At 43.5% G+C, this 5607-nt stretch overlaps 1 long non-coding RNA gene across 2 annotated transcripts; it reads left to right on the top strand.

Annotated features, from left to right (window-relative positions):
- The first annotated feature begins 2031 nt into the window (after nt 1-2031).
- LOC136551540 (uncharacterized) lies at nt 2032-4654 on the top strand. 2 transcript variants are annotated; one of them, XR_010782607.1, is made up of 3 exons: nt 2032-2298; nt 2426-2619; nt 4418-4654. It is a non-coding gene; the product is annotated as an uncharacterized lncRNA (long non-coding RNA). The 2 variants fall into 2 exon arrangements; XR_010782606.1 differs by having other exon boundaries at nt 4413-4654.
- The last annotated feature ends 953 nt before the right edge of the window (nt 4655-5607 follow it).

Raw genomic sequence — 5607 nt, 5'->3', positions numbered from 1 at the left:
CGCCTGCGCCTGGGCTGCTGGTGTGTGATGTCGTCGTCGGTCGGTGGGGCTCGGGGTGTGAGAAGTACCATGTCGTACTCAGATCCTAGAGACATGAACTCTAGGCTCCCAAACCAGATCACCGTGCTGAGACGTAGCGGTCGCACGGGGTCTGCCATCCAGAACTTGTTGGGATGATGAAGCTGACACGCAGAGTTCCCCTACCTGGCACGCCAACTGTCGGTGTTTTGGACCGGCGAGCCCTCAACCAACTAGTAATTTTGTACTGCGTGTTCCCAATCCTGGATGGTGATGCAAAGAGACACAAGGTTTATACTGGTTCAGGCAATAGGTGCCCTACGTCCAGTCTGAGAGATCGATCTTGTATTCCTTGCACCGGGGTGCTCATAGTAGGGGGTTACAAGCAGGGCGAGAGAGGGAGCTAGTCCCAGGTCTCTACGTGGGGTGGTGTGGTTTGCTTGAGATGTTGATCTCAAGCAGCGGGGAAAGCGCGTGTGTTCGTCTGAGCATCTATGCGTGAGTTCGTCGTGTGTGCGTAGGCCTAATCGTAAGCATCCGATTCTATCCGTCCCCCTAGAAACGGCCCCGGTTCCTCCCTTTTATAGTTGAAGGGGGGACAGGGGTGATACATGCGTTCACTACGCGACGTCCCATGAGCGGAGGTGGTGTTTCCGAGCCCTGTAGCTTGTCATTGTGATGGCATGGTCGACAGAGCGGTCCTTGTCCTTGATGCACTAGAGCGACGCGCCGGTCACCTGATCCTGTACGACGTGGGAGCTCCAGTGATAGCTAGACGCAGAGCATGGCGGGCGACATGCCGGTCGCTGCATGTTGACCGTGTAAAGAGCCGAGGCTCAGTTGGTGCCGAGGCTGAGCCATCGTGGGGGGGCTCGGCGGGCGCGAATCCCGAGGCTGCCGAGACCCCAAAGTAGATTGCCGAGGCTTGGAAGGAGCAGTTGGTCCCGTACACTGATTCCGAGGCTATTGTGACCCAGACTTGACTTCCCACGCTGCGTTGTTCCTAGAGCAGGGGTTAGGTAGCACAGTGTAGTGCGGGCGCCGGTCGTGGGCACAGTATCAGAGCACAGTGGCCGGTAACCCCCGCTCCGTCCTGTCCTAGACGGTATGGCGTTGACGCGACTTCCCGTCTCGTCGGCCGCTCCGCTGTGTCGAGCCGTCGTCCGGCTGATATCGCGGGAGTGGTTGGTCGCATTAATGGGACGCGACGCTCTGTCGGGGAGACCGGTCGAGGCAGAGGCGACGGGTTATTGCCGAGCCGGCCTCGAGTGAGACGGAGAATCGGCATCTCATCCGAGGCTTTACGCGCGGGGCCTCGGACGAGACGGAGAATCAGTTCCCCGTCCGAGGCTTTTAATGCGAGGCCTCGAGCGAGGCGGAGATTCGGTAGGCCTTCTGAGGCCTCCCGCGCGAGGCCGATGCCTCGAGCGAGGCGGAGATTCGGTAGGCCGTCCGAGGCCTCCGGTGCGAGGCCTCGAGCGAGGCGGAGAGCCGATGGCCTCAAGCGAGGCGGAGAGCCAGGGGTTAACCAATGGTTCATTTCTTGGCTTTGATTTTGATGAGGTTTAAGCGATTTTTTCGGTATACGTTTAGGGGACCCCGTTTTATGGTACCCGACATATGGTGAAACTAAAATTATTTTCCCATAAAATTATTTTTGGAATTCCATAGATAAGGGGTGTATTTTCGCAGTTTCCATAAAAGATCTATTAAAAAATCATAAGTTTCGGTACATCCATTTAATGATTTCCCTATGTGCGCCTGATTTATTAGGTGGAATTTCAGTTTATAGTAATACAATAAGTAAATAAGTTGCTCTGATTTTCCTTAACTGAGTTGGGAGACCACGTAAATAGTCTATTGTTTTTCGCACCAAAATTTGCCACCAAAAAGATTGTACCGCCAACATTTTTTTTTGAGAGGCCCGCCAACCAAATTTTAACGTGAGGGGCTCGGGAATAGGGGGGGGTAACTGATTTGCCCTTCACCTTCGCGGGGCAGTTCAACATTCATCTCTTTCGGCCGCCCCATCCCAATTTGTGCGTCTAGCAAGGTGAGGAGCACGAATCCTCACCACCCCGTCTCCCAGTTCCGATCAGCTTTAAGCAGTGTTCGGCTTTGTCGATCCGTCCTGTTGCCGCTGGCTACTAGTGCGAGGAGAACCGACGTACAGGCGTACAATGCCCAACCCCTGCACAGCGGCGCCGCCGGCTCAGACATGCCCCTCCACCCCACGTACAATGCCCCTCATCCCTACGGCGCACACCATCCCATTCTCAGGTGAGTTTTCTCACTTCTCCTTGTGCAGTTCTCTTCCAATCTGCATGGGATCGAATTGTTGTTGATGCCTTGATCTGGTTTGGCGATCTCAGCCTTGATGTGTTGTGGATTTTTCATTTTCTTCTAGATCTCTTCAGGTGATGTTCTGCTATGAAAATCCTAAATTGGGATCGCCATCTCCCCCTGTTCTGTGAGCCCGACGGTCTGAGTTCGGATCGTCTGATCATGATCACAAATTTCTGTTTCCTAATAAATTGGATCACCATTGGAGACCAGGCAAATCCTGAACTATGAGTTGGGAACCAATGCTACACTACAAAGGTTCCTTTTGATCTGATCTTTGAGCTGCTACTGAGTTTATATGCATATCAATACCATAAAGCAGTGCACTATCCGATCCTATCTCCTGTCAGATTTGATACAATGTTCTAATGCACATTTTCTGAAAATGCCTTGGGCAGTGTTCATGCTCAAGCCGTTCCAAACATTGTCAGATTAATTCTCTGCCACACATTGGCATGCAAACTGTTTCAGATTTATGTTTACCCCATGCATTTGCCTCCCTTTCCTAAAAATAAAGTTCAAGTAATAGACGCAAAGGTTTGTTGCTCTGTAGCCCTGCATTCATGCGTTTACTCAGCCCTGAAACTACTGTATACTAAGCAGCGGTAAATATTGTCTGAGTTTTTTTTTTTTTTTTTTTTCTAACCTATGTAAATACTCATGCTAAGAGCAGCAATATGTATACCAGAACTGTTATCTTTCCTCGGTGTATTATACTAAGACTTGATATAATAATATTTCTCCCACTTAGCATCGATACAGATAAGCATATTATTATGACATACTATATATAACCTAAAATTCATTTGTCACTTGTACTTACTCTTTATAATTAGCTTGTTTTTATAGCAAAATGGTCATATGGGAAAATAAGCAGGATTAGGAGAGGCTGCGATAATTAAAATGTACAAGGTAAAATTAGATTTGGATTCTTTTTATTCGTATTTATATATGTCATTCTCTATACACATCTAACCATAACACTTGTTCTCAAGCTCCAAGTTCAAATAACGTTATAAATATGCTACTGTTTCAATAAATTGAATCAAGTGAATTTTTAGTATGTCATCTTCTTACTATGAATAGCTCGCTTATTAAAGAGTACTTCATTCATGTATCCGATCTTTCTGATGTGTTTCATCCAGTTAGGCGTTTGCTGAAACACCGAAGTAAATATGGATAGATTTGTGTACATAGTTTGGCCCAGCCTGCCTTAGGCTACCTGTTTCCTTCTTAGCTGCTGTTTTTTTGTTCTGTTTTTTGTACAGTTGGTTCTTTTTGGTTTAATAAAAATTCCTAACAACGGGGGGCTCCCCTGCTGTTGTTCTTTTCAAAAAAGTTTTTCTAACAAACATTTTGGATATATTTGCCATGTGACATCTTCATGTGTTAGTTCGTTTCAAGCAATTATGCTTTCTTTTACAGGTTCAAAAAAGGGGCTAATGACACATCTTGGATTGCTTTTCTTCCATTTAAGCTACTACTTAATTGTTTGCTTTCTTCTCTGTTATCTTTTTCTTTCTTCTGTTTAACAGTTTTAATTTGTTCCCTGTTAAAGCAACCATTGATGATGACCTCCTTCCATTTTTCTATTATATGATAGTAACTGCTGCTAAGTTTCTAATGCAGTGCATCAATTTGTGCGCAAATAGGAAATGCAAGGCATCTTTAACTCACAACATTCTATATCAGATTTCGTGGTATTTCATTTGTGCCATGCCTTTCTTTTTCACTTTCATTTTGTTATTGCACAATTAGGAAGTCTCAAATACATTACCATCTTACTAATACAACTCATACCCATGTGTACTTGTTTCTAAAATTTCCTTATGTGCTCAAATACAATTCCTCGTCGTTAACTTAACTTCTAATGTCAACCAAAGTATTTTCCAAAACAACAATGTTAACGGGTCAATGAATTAAATTTCTACACATCAACTGAGGAGTGTTGCTAAAATATTGTTATATCCTAGAGACTTAGTGTTGGCTGCGCCTTAGTAACATACTGCTGAAATTTACTAATGCATGTGTCATTGTGTTTTTTTTTCTAGAGCAGGAAGATACAGAGTTTGAGTGGAGCCTCAGAGTCATGGCGTGGTCAAGTTAAGCAATTTACAATGTCAAACAAGCAATTCCCAAAGGCTACATAAGATAGATTACTTTTGTCATCACAATGATAGTTACAAACTTCATAGTTCTAGTTTAGAGATACATATAAAAGCCTTGTAGTATTACTTAGTCACTTTACATTATGATTGCAAATACTATTTTAGACGATAATGATTTAGTTTGGCATATGTGATTATGAATTACTATTTTGGTATAATTCTTTTGCGAAAAATGTTTTATTAACTAGATATAGAATGCAGTAGGTGTTGCCAAAATATCTTCTTGTTGCAATAAATCCAAATGCAACATTTATAATTCATTGTCATAATATATTGCTACAATGCTCTTGCGTTGTGTTCTCTTATTTCCGCGTACATTGAGTGATGCTATGAGATTTGGTTACAACTGTAATATTTCGTTGCGATAATATTTCTTGCCACAACACAACTTTTGTAGCAATAGAACCTATTGCAATAAAGTATTTTGCGTGGCAATTGCGGCTGTAGCCACAAAATGGTTTTCGTGGCAAGAAATCATATATATTGCAATGGAACAAACTACGTGGCAGTTGGTTCTATTCATTGTAACACTAGACAAAGTGTTACTGGAGCTCAAAAAAGTGTTACAAACTATATACTCTACCATAATATGGAAGTGTTACTAGAGCTAAAAATAGTGTTACAACATATAATCATGGTAACACTAGACAAATGTTTCAGTAGATAAATAAATGTGTTCCAATAGATGGCTCTATAGTAACACCGCCAATTGGAATACATAAAAAAATATGTTACTAAGGCTAGTAACACTTTCTTGAGCCTATAGTAACACAATTTGGTGTTACTATATCCCTGCCCTATAGTAGTGATACTATGGCTATCTATCATAAACCAAACCATTTGAATCTTCATGGCCGGCAAAATGAAACATCCTATGTTTCATACCTTTGCCTTGTGCTTATCCAATTTCTCTCAAATTGATGCCCGCAAGGAAAAACATTGTCCGACATATTCACCAAGCCGCCTGATACGATCAATGTATCTTTGGCTTGATCTTCATAAGTGATGTTGATCACTCAAACCACACATAGACTTCAAGTCTATCGACTCGACCTTAGCCTCACTTGCTCTTCTCCGT

The sequence above is a fragment of the Miscanthus floridulus genome, chromosome 4, assembly GCF_019320115.1.
Source record: "Miscanthus floridulus cultivar M001 chromosome 4, ASM1932011v1, whole genome shotgun sequence".
NCBI lineage: Eukaryota > Viridiplantae > Streptophyta > Magnoliopsida > Poales > Poaceae > Miscanthus > Miscanthus floridulus.
The sequence above is the reverse complement of the archived record's forward strand: the minus strand, read 5'-3'. Positions and strand labels throughout refer to the sequence as shown.